The following is a 14,581-nucleotide window of genomic DNA, read 5'->3' as shown; positions in this document are numbered from 1 at the left end:
AGGATTACTGGTGTTCTTTTTCTCTCTAAGGTCTGATAGTTTTTCAGTGAATCCAGGATTCCTGGGTTCTTCTTTGTTGTAAGCTTTTTTTATTACCAGTTCAATATTGTTACTTATTATATTATTGACCTGTTGAAGTGCTTTTATTTTATATTATTTCAGTATTTATATATAAGTCTAGCAATTTCATATTTTCTAACTTAATGGAGTTAAAATCTCAAAATATTAATGTAAAATATAAAAATCTCAAAATATTAATGATCCTCTGCAATGTGGTTGTGTTGTGCCTGTTGTAAAAATCACCCTTTGACTCTAATTTGATTGTGCCTTATGTATTTTGCTTATTTTGGATAACGGTTTGCCAATTTCATTTTTCTTGATCTTTTAAAACCTTTTTTCCCTGTTTCTGTATTTTCCTTTGAGTGTCCCATCTCTGCTCTTTACTGTACTTTTTATCTACAGCTTTGGGATTTGAGTTGTTCTTGTTTTCCTATGACATGAGGTGCATCATTAGGTTGTTTGGCGTCTCAGATTTTATGATGTATAAACTTGTATGAGCTATAAACTTCTAACCTACTTTATATTTTTTCCTAGCATTGTGTGGTGCTACTGTTCCCCATAATAAGGTGGTTGAGATGGAGCAAGTCTCATGGCCAGCCGAATGGAAAGGACATTCTTCGAAATGATTCCAGAATGTCCCTGAGCTGTGGTGCATTCAAGGAGGTGAAACTTGAATGCCATGTTCCCACATGTAAACAAGTAACTGCCCTGGTTCTGGAGTAAAGCAACAAACTTGTATGACATCACCTCTGAGGTAGAACTCATTAAATCATTGGAAGATCATCAAATTCTTTCACATGGTTGATGCACCATTAACCACTTATATGATAATGGAGTGTGTACTGGAGAAAAGAACTGGAGAGGTCCCTGGGGGAGCTGGGCTACACAGAGGAGGAGGCATTATAGATTTCCCGCAGGTTATGTCAGCTGTTCACGCCCTCCACCAGAGGCACATATCTACCAGAATATCAAATTAGAAAACCTTCTAGTGGATGCAACAGGAAATTCAAATTTGTGGCTTTGGTATGGCAACTAAACTCACAAAGGGACAGATGATGGGAAAGACCTGTGGCCCCCTGCTCTACCAGACCTCAGATACCTTGGCAGGAAAACTGTGTTATGGCCTTACAGTTGACACAGAGCTTGGATGTCCTTCTCTGTCTCATGCTCACAGGTCACTTTCCATACTTAAAAACAGCTCTCTCAGGCATGCACCAGCTCATCACCACCACAGTGTATCATCTTCCTTGTCACTTGTCCCAAACCAGCCAAGTTAATAATGCAGGATTGCGTAGGTCCTCCCACCCCCATGGTATATGATAGCAGGTCATCTACTGGAACACACATGGCAGGACCACAGCCAAGGACATGTACCAGTTGTCTCTAAAGAAATCATTTTGATGATCATGAAGACCATGTCTATGATTGGACATGTAGTCTGTAGGAATTCATGTTATGTGTGAAACGAAGGTTACAAAATGATGGTCACAGCTAAATGGGATATATTGAAACATCAATTGAGCTGTGGGAATAGCTGTCTCCCTACTGTGAAGCCTTGTTTAAAATACCAGTGCTTCAGCCCCCCTTGCCTTACTCCTGCCCTTGGAGAAGAAAGTGAACATGCCTGTCCAAGTTTTTTATTGCCTGAGAAGAGTCACCTGTAGGAGGATGATGAAGGAATGAGAAAGGGCTACAGAAGGGACAGCATGCCTAACACCCAGTACTGCCTGGAAAAGATGCACTGTCTAGGTACCACTGACAAGGAAGACAAAGATGTGAATGTTTGGAGGATATTGAAGTTGATGTGACTTTGGGTGATGCTCTACCTGATGAGCAGTCCCCACCAGAGTCAGCCTGGGATGCAACAACTACAGGGATCAATGAAGAGAACAAGAGCTTGTGCCCTGTGGACCATCAACAGGGCCATCCACACCCAGTGACCAGCTCCAGGTTGAACCTATAGCCTCCAGCTCCAAAATGGCTAGGGCTGGAAGGGAATGAGAAGGTGAGTTACTTGAGTATTTAGAACACTTTGCTGCTGCCTGCCCACCCGAAGATGAGCTATAACTACTTGTAAGGACCTGCAAAGAAAGGAGAGGGGAATGGGGTCCGGTAGTTTAGGAGACCAAAGTGCATGTCTGCATTTTATTTTAATGCTTTTTTGGATGTCCCTTGCAAATGACAAATTACACTAATTTATGGTGTACAAGACTTAAAGTGTCTATCTTTTTAGAAGGAACAAGCTTACAATCTCCCTCTTATACAGATCCCTGGAATGGCTCACCAGGTGTAGATAGCAGAGTGTAGTGACCAGAGGATGGGAAGGGAGGAAGGAGAGTTTTGCAAAGGGGGCAAAGGTTCAGAAGGGGGGGAATCAAGTGGAGGACTAGGGTACAGCAGAGTAGCTTCGTGCTAAGTCCTGCCTACGTCAACATGACTAACAGGCCTTTTCATGTGTCTTCTTTGAAGTGGGGAAGTAGACAAGACCTGGTCCAGATGGATAGCCACTAAAGGGTGCCAGGCCAGGTCAGGGTGCTGTGTGCCCATATACCCAGGGCACAGGCTCCCAGAGCCATCCTCCTCCATTGGGTCTTTGCTGCCAGCTCCCTGCTTGCTCAGCCTAGCACTGCTGGCTGCACAGATAGGTGGTGTCATGTGACATTTACCTGATGAAGGCCTACCTCCCCAGCTCCTGCAGAACACCTACCCCTGGTACACAGGTCTCAGGCTTCTCACCAGCCCATTCCCTGCACCCCTTCCGGTCTTCTCTCTCACAGTTCCTGTGGGACACAAGTAGATAATCTGCATGAGGCCAGTGGGAGAAGGGAGCTAGGAAAAGGGGAGGAATCGAAGGGATCTGGGGCAGAAATAAAGCCTGTCCTGAGGAAATCCCTGTCACAGAGGTAAGGAGAAAGGGGTGGGTGATGGGCTGGGGTACAGTGTGGGAAAACAGGAACAAACTTCTTCTGAACAGTGGAGTTGGAAGGTGCAGGCCATGGCCCACCATGAGAAGAGGCCCTGATTGGAGGGTCCCAGCCTACACCAAGGTGCATGTGTATGTTATTGGCTTGGAAATCTGTTCCTGTCCTAGGTTGCTGAGGCAGGGCATAGCAGGAGAGAAGGGAAGCTACATCCATCATGGGCGACCCATTGTCATGTCTGTTCTGGCATTGGGTTGCTCTGTCAATATCTGTCTTTGTCTTCACAGCCTCCTTCCTTCAGGCCTCCTATGGTGATGTCCCTTCCTGTCCCAGGATCCCACAGACATGATTCCTCAACACTCATTGGACTGCACTTTGATTTTGAGATTGTTTTGGTTCACCGTGCCGAGGTGGGTAGGCCTTTTCAGGACTGGGGCTCAGCACTGTCTCCACAGGCAGCAGCTGTGGGACTACTTTGTAATCAGTATCCACCTTAGGGGGCAGGTTTAGAAAGAGCCACAGAACTGTAGATGGTAGCCAGTAATGCTGAGTGGACACCTGCTGGTGTGGTGTCGGCAGTGCTCTCCCGGGGACCTTCTTAGTAGGTGTACCTCCTAGAGACCACAGGGACCCACCAGCTGACTAGGAATACAGGGGGATGACCTGTGGAGATCGTGTACTTGAGGTAATTTTGAGTCCACTAAGTATCAGCTTGTGATAAAAGATGGCTTTCTGAAGCCTGGTCTTGACATAGCACCAGTCTAAGTGAATAAAAGTGAAGTGGCTTATGTAGCATGCTCTGTCCCAGAGGGGAAGGTGCCACTGACTTGCTTTGGGGTTTGGTCTGCTGTGCTTGGCAGCAGGCTTTCCTCTCTGACTCTCTGGACCCAGGCCTTTTTGGCATATTGGGATATTCTGAGGGGAGGGACCAAATCATGTTCCCAGCTATATGACATGAATGCTCTCATGTGGCTGGCCAGCCACTGCATGGCATCATACTTTGCAACCCTGACCATGTGGTGGGTCCCCTTTGGCCCCACATGGGAAACAAGGTAGAGACACACATCATCTTGCTTGTGTGGTCGGAGCAGGTTTGGGTGTGGGTGTTTACTGGGGCAGACCTCTGCTTCTACTTCAGAGTAATGAAGCCAGATCTGAGAAGGTGGGAGATTTTGTTGCCCTCTTGGAAATATGTTGGGGGGAAATAATCAATAGATAGTGGAGGGGAGTAAAGAGGGAGTGTGTGTGTAGGGGGGGAGGTAGAAGGGGAAAGAGACTGTCTTTCTGATTGTCTTTATGATGCAGTTACTCTCAAGGAAAATTGGGTTGCTTCGTTATGGTCCTGGCCATGCCTCCCTATGTTTAAGGTGTTCCTGGAACCATTTGCTGCAGAAGAAGACTGACTGTGAGCTTGTGGCCATCAGACCTTCACGCCTCATCTCCTTCTTCCTTAACCTGCCTTGTAGGGATATCGGCACAGCTCTGAAAACACTTTTTGTGATGGCTGATTGGTATTCATCTTGTGGCCATCCTAAGTGAAGAGAGGGCCAGGTGTCTAGGGATTATGTCCAGCTCAGGGCAGCAAGTTTCATGATGGAGCCCACCTTGTTAGGGCACACTCAAAGGTGTATATGTGGCACTAACTACCCTGAACATTGTTCATGCATGGCTTTGGTTTTCTACTGGAGTGCAGAGAGTTAGGTGAGGAAAGGGTCCTTGAATCTAGCACCTTCACCAGTTCTTTATATCTTCCGCACCAAGCTGGTGGGAGCCACTGCTTTTCCTAGCTGCCTCTGGGTATCAGGATGTTGAGAACCATACAGTTCCACTGTAGCCCATGGAATTCCTGCTAAGGATGGAGGAAGTACTGTTCTCCATACTAGAGACTGAGAAGCTTGTTCTTGAGGAATGAATATGTTTGGTCAGGGAACTGTGTCATGTCTGAGCCAGGCCTTTGGCCCTAGTCACGATGTCTTCTGTGGCCCCAGGCTGGGTTTAGGAGTTCACTTGTCATCTCCAGAGACTCACCAGCCTTCCTCTTCTGTCTCAGCTCTGCTGTCTCTATGTGATGTGTTCAGCATTGAAAGTCTCTTCCCTCTGTCTCAGCTGGACAAGCGTAAGGGGGTGGGACATGGGAGGTCAGAGCCTCCAGGGTGGCATGTTGTTTAGTGTCCTGCGCAACCTCCCGCCAGCAGGAAAGACGCGGCACACTCAGGATCCTTCTGCAGTATAAGCTTTAATGCATCTTGAGAGGGAGAGCATAAGCTTCACAAACGAGGAGGGACCCCAAGGGCCTAAAACCCTTCCCTTATATAGAGAGCTAAGCTCGCCTGGGACGTGGCAGTCTCTGATGGGCTCCTGTTGCCTCAGGCCACATGACGTGTTCCAACTGTCAGATTAATCAAGGCGGGAAAACCTTCCAGCGCATGCGCACAGACTTGTTAATGGCAATGATGTGATAAGGATAGCTTCCCACATCTGCCCCCTTTTTATTTAAAAGTGATCCTAAGAAGAGGCCATAGAAAAGTGAAAGAGTTCAGGCCGGGCAGACACAAACCAATCAAAAGGAGAGAGGTCTAGATTTTCTCCTCCTCAATAAGTGAGGCAGGCCCGTGTCTCTACACTCACTTCGGGGTGCAATGGGAACTCGAGCCCTCCCGAGCTTAACGAGTGTGAGAACAACCATATTACAGTCCTCAAGGTGCAATGGGAACCCGAGCCCTTCTTGAGTCTGGATTTGGTTCCTGGGACAGATAGAGAGAAAGAATTAGGGAAGCCAAAATGCCCAACTCTTGTGCAATGGAGAAAAACTCCCAGAGGTGCCAGGGCCATTTGGCAGGGGGAGGAGATGGTATTACAGATTATGGCCTTGTCTTAACAGGTCTTTGGGGCGGTTGTTAATCATGGCTATCCAGTCCCTTAGTCCAGTGCTACAAGTGCCTGGGCAATCACCACCTTATCCTGTTGTCACTGTGACCTGAGCTTGCAAAGGAGCCACAACACGAGCGCCAGCCCACAGCAGAGCAAGGCTCCGAAAAGACCCACCCCCAACCATTCTTTAAAATAAGAAAATATTGAAGAGATCCAGGTAGACAGTCCTTCGGTCAGGGACAAATCAAGTCTGGTAGAATTCACTTCTATAATCGCAAAGCGTAACTTCCGAAGCGTCTCTTCAAACTCTACAGTCCAATTCTGTAATAAAAACTGAGATAAAGTTTTAGAAAAATTTGCTGCTCTAGTATAATTTTCATATTGAATAGAGGTAACACAAAGTCCCGCCATTTTTTGTTCACAGCCCAATTGGGCTAATTGCCACAACATGTCAATCTGTTCCTGAACGAGGTCAATGCGCTGATTCACTAGCATTAATCCTCCCAGGATTTGTGAGTTGGCAGAGACCTGTTCATCTAGTGCTGACGTGACCGAGGCAGACAGATGATTAATAGTGTCTACTGTCTGTACTGAAGAGGAAAGGGCCAAAGCAGAGGCGGTAACTGCGCCAGCCACAGCTGTTGTGGCAATGATGGCAACTATAATGGCAGAGATACCAAAATCTCTCTTCACTCTAAAAGTGCTTAAACTATTAGGTGCCTCAACCGGCACAGATACAAATCTAGGTAGCCAAATTACCAAAGCAAAAGGAAAGGCAGTAGCATTCCAACAAAGTCTATAAAAACAAATTTTAGGAATACATTGTAGAGTATCTTTCCAAATAGTACTATCATTACTAACAAGCCAGATAAAAGGGGGCCAAACACATACTGGTGTGGGTTTAAAGGCCAACTCCCTAAAAGGAGAATAGGAAATGACTGAGGTCGTCCAGGAAACACTTCTTGACCCTGCCCGTCCTTTCCTATCGTATTTTAACTGTCCTTTGGCAGCCTTGCCTCCATTAATCATAACCATGGAAGATAAATCTGTGCAGCTTCCGTTAATGCCACAAAGAAGCCATTGATCAAAGGGATTAGCACCAGATCTCTCAGGGTCCATATGAGTAAAATTAAGACCCGGAAAGGTGCTGTTATAATATGTATTAATATTGGGTGAAAAGGTAAAATAATCTTGTCAAGGTACCCTTACAAAACGGTGCCAACTTAGGCTGAGGGGGTGGTTTATTATAAGCTGCTATTTTACTAGGCCACCACCCAAACAGAACGGTGGCATTGGCCGTTATATCATGTATTTTGCCCCAGGTAGCCTTCTGCAACCATGCTGCGGACTGGTTATAAATTTGGATACACTGACTGGTTTTATTAGGGGAGGGAATGATCGTAAAACATAGGCTCCCCTTCAAAACATAACTATTGTTAGTTTCCACTGAATGACTTTGGTCATCAAACGGGATAAAAGCAAGCCCCAGCGTCTTATTGGTCGCAAAAAAGCGTGGAAACACCTGAGCATCATGCATCACTGGCATAGGAATAGGGAATGTATTCATTATGGCCCATCTCTGAACCCCCAAAATACTAGGAACCCAGAGATGGAGGATCCACAGCATCACTGGGCTGTTGGTCGCTGGCAGCATCTTGGTCCGGTTCTCCGACCTTCCTTGTTAATTTCTCTGGGATCCAAAATGGGCTTTCTTCATTCTGTGGGAAAACACAAACAGCTCCCCTGGATCTTATTAAAATAGGATCCGGTCCTTTCCATTTATTAGCCAGAACATCTTTCCATTTCACTAGATCCTTTGATCGATCAGGTTCTGTGAAGTGGCGGTCAGCCGCTGTGCGACCCTGATCATCTAAATTTAAAAAATTGAGAATAAAGAGCGCCATAGATATGGCTACTCTGGGAACTGGGGGAAGGATGTCTTTCATTCCCCCTTTCTGTTTTAATAGATAAGTCTTCAAAGTATGATGTGCACGTTCGACAATGCCTTGTCCTTGTGGATTAAAAGGTAGACCTGTCAGATGAGTAACCCCCATCTGCCTGCAAAACTGGGAAAACTTTTTGGACACATAAGCTGGTCCATTATCTGTTTTTAGAATCTTAGGTTGGCCCCAAGCACTCCATGCCTCAAGACAGTGTTGAATTACGTGGGAAGCTTTTTCCCCCGTCAATGGTGTAGCTGACAGAACTCCAGAACAGGTATCAATGGAGACATGTAGATATTGTGACTTCCCAAAAGAAGGTATGTGAGTCACATCCATTTGCCAAATTTGTAACGGCTGTATGCCCCTGGGGTTAATTCCCACATGAGGGGTTGATAAGAATTCACAGCAATTCTGGCATCGCACAACAATATCTCTTGCCTCTTTTCTGGTGATAGAAAAACGGCGTCATAGAGTCTCTGCCGTTACATGAAAAGTATTATGAAAATTCTTTGCCAGATCTAAGGGGGACAATAGGACCCTAGCCATCACCCTTGTGGCCCTGTCTGCCAGCTGGTTGCCTCTGCTCATAGGTCCGGGGAGTCCAGAATGAGCCCCAATATGTGTAATAAACACTGGGGCTCTCCTTTGTAACAAAGCTTGTTGAATTTTCAAAAAGATGTCATGTACGGGGCTAGAAGATTTAATAACCCCTGCTACTTCGAGGAGATTCACTGCATTCACCACATAAGCGGAGTCAGAAACAATGTTAAGGGGACCTGGAAAAATCTCAAGAACCTCTAATACGACCATGCATTCAACCACTTGAGGAGATGTCATAGCATAATGTTTGGATACCACCTTGTCATCCACCACGTATGCCCCTATGCCAGTGGCAGATCCGTCAGTATAGACGACAAGCCCTCCTTTGATGGGGCCTGTAGAAGTAACTCTAGGAAATACAAGGGACTGTCTTGATGCAAATTGTAATATGGGATGTTTAGGATAATGATTATCAATTTTCCCCAGAAAGGTAGACACTAATATTGCCCAATCATCAGAAGAAGCGGCTAAAATTTGTATTTGGGCAGCTGTATAAGGCACAAAAAGGGTGGCTGGCTCAATTCCAAAATGAGTAATGGCTGCCTTAACACCCCTAGAGGCAAGTTGTGCAACCGCCCCTGGATACCAATCAATTCTTTTGTTTGGGGATATATTAGGGTGAATCCATAATAGGGGTCCCTGTTGTCACAAAACAGCCGTCGGTAGACTCGCTGTTTTTAAAATATATAGAGCAAAAGGTAAAGAGGGATCAATATGCTGAAGTTGTGCATCCTGTAATGCATCTTCGACTAATTGCAAAGCCTGACGGGCCGCAGGGGTAAAACTTCTGGGCGAAGAAATATGTGGGTCCCCTTCAAGAATGGCGAACAGAGGCTTAAGTTCTACTGTGGGGATCTTTAAAAATGGCCTGATCCAATTTATATCTCCCAGCAGTTTTTGGAAATCATTAAGGGTGCGGAGGCAATCTCTGCGGATCTCAACCTTTTGAGGACGTATACAAGTGGGAAAGATAGATGTTCCTAGAAATTCTCCCGTACTAAACAGTTGCACCTTTTCTGTAGCTATTTGTAAACCCCATCGCCCTAACAGGTATGATAACTGTGGATAAACCCTCTTCAGAGTCTGAACCTCTTTATGAGCAATCAAAATATCATCCATATAATGAAGAATAAGAATGGCAGGAAATTGTTGTTGTAAAGGCTCTAAAGCAGCTTGCACAAAAGTCTGGCAGATGGTGGGGCTATTAGCCATGCCCTGAGGCAAAACCTTCCATTGAAACCGTTTATCTGGGCCAGCATGATTAATAGCAGGCAGTGTAAAGGCAAACCGAGGTCTATCTTGAACACACAGTGGAATGGAAAAAAAGCAGTCTTTAATGTCCACTATGAGAAGAGACCAGTCTTTTGGAAGAGCAGAAAGGACGGGGAGCCCTCTCTGCACTTGGCCCAGCAAATTCATCTGTTCATTAATTGCCCGGAGGTCGTGTAACAACCGCCATTTCCCAGATTTCTTCTTGATTGCAAAAATGGGTGTATTCCAAGGCGAAGTAGAAACTTCAATATGGCCAAGGGTCATCTGTTCTTTTATTAATTCTGTGATGGCCTCTAATTTTTCAGAGGATAGTGGCCATTGAGGAACCCACACCGGATCCTCTGTTTTCCAAGGTATGGGCAGGAATCCCTCAACGGCCCCTAGGAAAAACCCAGACCTTTTCTATCTTGTTTGTTGGAGGGTGAAATAAGTTTGACCCTTCCTTGCCTAAACTTGCCCAAACCACTTCCTTGTTCGTATCCCATTCTCGTCATCATTGCTTTAGCCTGTGAGGAATACGAGGTGATATGGGGTGACTCTATAGGATATTCATTGGACAGGGTGAAGCCCATACCTTGTAAAACATCTCTTCCCCAAAGATTAACAGGAAGAGGGAGCACATAAGGAATAAATCTTCCTTTCCTACCATCAGGTGCCTCCCAATACAAAGCAGTAGAACTGATGGTAGGACTGGATTGATACCCTAGCCCCTGTAGGGAATGGGAGGACTCAGTAACAGGCCATGTTTTGGGCCACCATTGTGTGGATATAATACTTTTGTCCGCTCCGGTATCCATAATTCCCTCGAAGCTTTTTCCCTGTACCTTTAGGATTAATTTGGGTCTTTCATTTAATGATATCATCAGATAAGCAGAATCATTTCCTGAGGAGCCAATCTGTCTTGTGTCTGTTTCTGTCTCATCTTCCATACCTGGCATAAGTAATAATTGGGCAATACGATCACCCTTGCTGATGGAGAACACTCCTTTTGGGCTAGAGGCCAAGACTTGCAATTCAGTAGAATGTTGAGTGTCTATGCCTGGCAAGACTATCAAGCCCTTTAGTGTAAGTGATGCTCGGCCCAATATAAGTCCCAGGGCCCCAGGGGTTAACATTACAGGTTCAACTGGGACTGGCTGGACTCCCATCTGAAGGATTAATAGGAAATCGGAGGCGGTGCACAGGTCCAATCGGCACGGTCGCCCTGGGGGGACTCTGATTGTTCTCTCTCCTGAACTTCCTGGGTTTTGGTCCAACGGATCCCATATCTTCGAGGGCCCTGGGACTGAGGGCCCGCTGTCTCGTTTTTTGGCAGGCTATTGGATTGACTTTCCAGTGGCGGAAGAAGCTGCCCTTTTAGGTCTCTCACAGATCGGCAGGCAGTAGCCTTATGGTAGCCTTTTCCACATCTGTTACACAAACTGGGAGTATTCAGTTTTTCAGGCATGATTGGGCATTCTTTTTTAAAATGACCAGGCTTACCACAGCCATAGCAGACTCTGACGTTGTCTCTTTTCATTGGGTTCTTTTGTGACTGAATAATAACTGCTGCCAACCCCGCATTAGTGAGGGGGCCCCCAAGCTCGCGGCAAACCCTCAGCCAATCTTGTAATCCTTTATTTTTTCTTGGGGTGATGGCTGCACGGCACTCTTGGGTGGCTTGCTCAAAGATTAATTGCTGGATAAGAGGCCCTACCGGGCCGACATCGCCAAAAATGTGACCTGCTGCTTCTGTCATTCGGTCAACAAAGTCAGAAAAAGACTCTTGGGGGGCCCTGGATTATTTTTGAAAGCTGAGTGTTGGCTTCCCCTTTCTTCGAGAGTGCCTTCCATGCTCTAATAGCCGTAGCTGCAATCTGAGCATACGCCCCCCAATGATAGTGGGTTTGATCAGCAGCAAAAGCCCCTTGGCCTGTTAAGAGGTCCGAGGTCCATTCCCTCTGTTCGGGGGTGAGGGCGTTGGCATTAGCTCGAGCCTGTGTCTGTGCAGCCTCATACCATAGTGCCTTCCACTCCATATATTGGCCCATACTGGGGAGGGCAGCTTGAGCTATCATTTGCCAGTCAGTTGGGGTAAGGGTTATTAGCAAGCCTATCCAGTTGAACAAGGGTAAAATTGGCACTGGGTCCGTATTTGCAGACCGACTCTGCCAGTTCTTTTAACTGAGCAAAGTCTACGGGTGCGTGAATCCTCCCTCCATTTTCAGCCTCAAAAACTGGGTAGGCTGCCCTAAGCTTCTTTCTAACCTTTTCAGAAAGTAAGGAGTATCCTGTAGAAGGAACATATGGCGGAGGCTGAGGGGCAGATGGCCCCACCTTCTGTGGGGACATTTTTATAATTCTTCTGTCTCTACTACCTTTATTGTCATCAGGGTGATATCTCTCGGCCTTGTATCTGGCCGCTTCTTCATCTAATTCCGTCTCGTCTGTAGGATCTAGAGTGTCAGCATCAGAAAGATCATCAGAGCTTTCTGAGCTATCTAGAGTCAGACCCTCTAAGGATGGGTAAAGACCTTTTTTCTGTTTGTCATCATCCTCTTCAAGGCTAGAGGTGGAGTTCTCTCCCTTTTCAGGAGGGTTTTTACTTCCTCTTTTCTTTTGGGTACCCCATTTTTTGCGCGCGCCCAACCACTCACTGCGTTCGGTTTCTGACATGCTATCCTGAACATCTTCTAGCGTAGCCTGTCCTTTCCTTATGGCTATCTTACAGTTTTCATCTTGTAGGCAGTTCTTAATAAGTTTCCAGATCGCAACTGTGCCGTTACTCAAATCGTTGTCATCGCGGTGCCTTTCTAAGTCCTTTCCCAGTTTATTCCAAGAGGGGAGAGCCAAAGACCCAGAGACGGCAAACCAGGGGGCAACGCGATCCACCTCTTTTATGAAGTTCCTCAAAGTCCTGTTAGCAATTTTAATATCCCGCTGTTTGAGTACGGCCTCCAAAGTAGTGATTACTGACTGTGATGAACCCATGACGGCCTCGGCTTATCTACATCCACCTTAGTACCGTCTCAAAAGTGAAAGTAACAGCGGCCCAGCCCGCGGCTTATCTACGTCCGACTAATGGCCGGGGAGTCAAGAGGAACTTTGTCCTACCTTTATCTACAGGAGGGAGAAACTTTGTCCCACCTTTATCTATAGGAGGGAGAAAGAGACAAGACTAGTGTCACTGGCTATTTACTTCAGACTACTTTGCCACTAAAGACAGAGCGATAATAAAAGCAAAACAAGCACCATGAAAATGACAGCCAAGCACAACCCGAATATTTCAGGAATAGACATACCTCTCCGAACTCACCCCTGCAGTTCTGAATCCTCCTCTATCGAGGGGTCCTCCAAGGTGCTGCCGATGGCAAGGTCAAAGCTTCCTGGGTTTCGGCACCAGTTGTCCCGCGCAACCTCCCGCCAGCAGGAAAGACGTGGCACACTCAGGATCCTTCTGCAGTATAAGCTTTAATGCATCTTGAGAGGAGAGCATAAGCTTCACAAACGAGGAGGGACCCCAAGGGCCTAAAACCCTTCCCTTATATAGAGAGCTAAGCCCGCCTGGGACGTGGCAGTCTCTGATGGGCTCCTGTTGCCTCAGGCCACATGACGTGTTCCAACGGTCGGATTAATCAAGGCGGGAAATCCTTCCAGCGCATGCGCACAGACTTGTTTTACCTCAATGTCCAACCGGATGACGGCGCCACCTTGTAATGGCGATGATGTGATAAGGATAGCTTCCCACAGTTTAGGGAGCCATTTTCTACCATCTGACCCCAGAGCCTGCTGCCAGGAAAAAGAGCAGGTCCATCCAGGCCAAGCCCATCCCTGGAGTAAGAGGCCCTACTTGGTGTTTGTACCTGGCAGAAGTCACAAAGGAGGGAGACCGGCTCTGTACGTGCCTCTCTTTAGTCTCTGACCACCAGTGAAAATGAAGATGCTGTTTTCTGCAGAGGCTGCAGCCTTGGTCTTAGGGAACATGGGACTTTGTGCCAGGCTATCCATTTGCCTGGAATGTTCTTCCTTTCTTACTGTTGCTCTAGCTAAAGTTGCCTCTACCTAGCAGCCTGCCTGGTCCTGGTGGCAGTGATAGGAGAGGTGGGCATCATGGTCCTCTTATAATGAGGAACTTGACATGTGGGTTTCATGGGCACTTCCCTCATAGCCTTGGGGCTTAGAAGTCAGGAGCATGCTGTGGATAGTGCCAATGGTAACACCGGCTCCTGACAGGGCCCAGACCCTTTCTACCATCTTATGTCTGGTCTTGGGAGTGTATCCTCTTGGGAAGCATCATAGTGGTGATGAAGGTTGCAAGCATACCTCTGGACTCTGCATTTTACCGGAAGAGAAATGTCACCCTTGTCTCTCATCCTATGCAGATGTTCCAGAAAAACCTCCTTGAAGAAGCTCAGACTTATCCCTTCATGACTAGCTCAAGAGGATGTGAGAAGCCTCTTGAGTTTGGTTTTCTTCCCTGAAGTTCCTTTCTTGTGTGGCGCTGTTTTTGTAGAGAACCTGAATTTGGTTCTCAAAGTCCAAATAGTGAGCTTAATGTCTCTGTTACCTAACAGGTCATTTCGTGCTAGACAGTGAGACTATGCCTCACTCAGGTTCAAACAGGTAGAATGTTCACTGTTAGTGACTCCCAGACCACTCCCCTCCCAGATTCAGCATGCTAAAGTGAGACAGTTCACATTGGTAGGGACTGCTCTATCTCTGAGCTGCTTGGGTTAAGGAAAGACTTTTAAGTCCTGAAAACGTCTCACAGCCTGGCCCCTGAGCCTGGACATGGGGTGGAAGGCATCAGGCTGAGAACCATGGAAGCAGAGAAATGGAACTATAAAACTCCCCATCCCTCCTCACTAGAAAGGCTGAGGCAATATGAAGTGACTCAGCCCCTGTAGGACTAGCTCACGGGAGCCATTAGGAACA

At 46.7% G+C, this 14,581-nt stretch overlaps 1 pseudogene; it reads right to left on the bottom strand.

Moving 5' to 3' along the window:
- LOC114617509 overlaps window positions 1-14,581 on the bottom strand; it is a 43,549-nt pseudogene that overhangs the window by 11,416 nt on the left and 17,552 nt on the right.

Source organism: Grammomys surdaster, unplaced genomic scaffold (assembly GCF_004785775.1).
Source record: "Grammomys surdaster isolate TR1022 unplaced genomic scaffold, NIH_TR_1.0 137, whole genome shotgun sequence".
In the NCBI taxonomy this organism is placed as follows: Eukaryota; Metazoa; Chordata; class Mammalia; order Rodentia; family Muridae; genus Grammomys; species Grammomys surdaster.
Note: the sequence above shows the minus strand (reverse complement) of the source record. Positions and strands in the feature narration are given on the sequence as shown.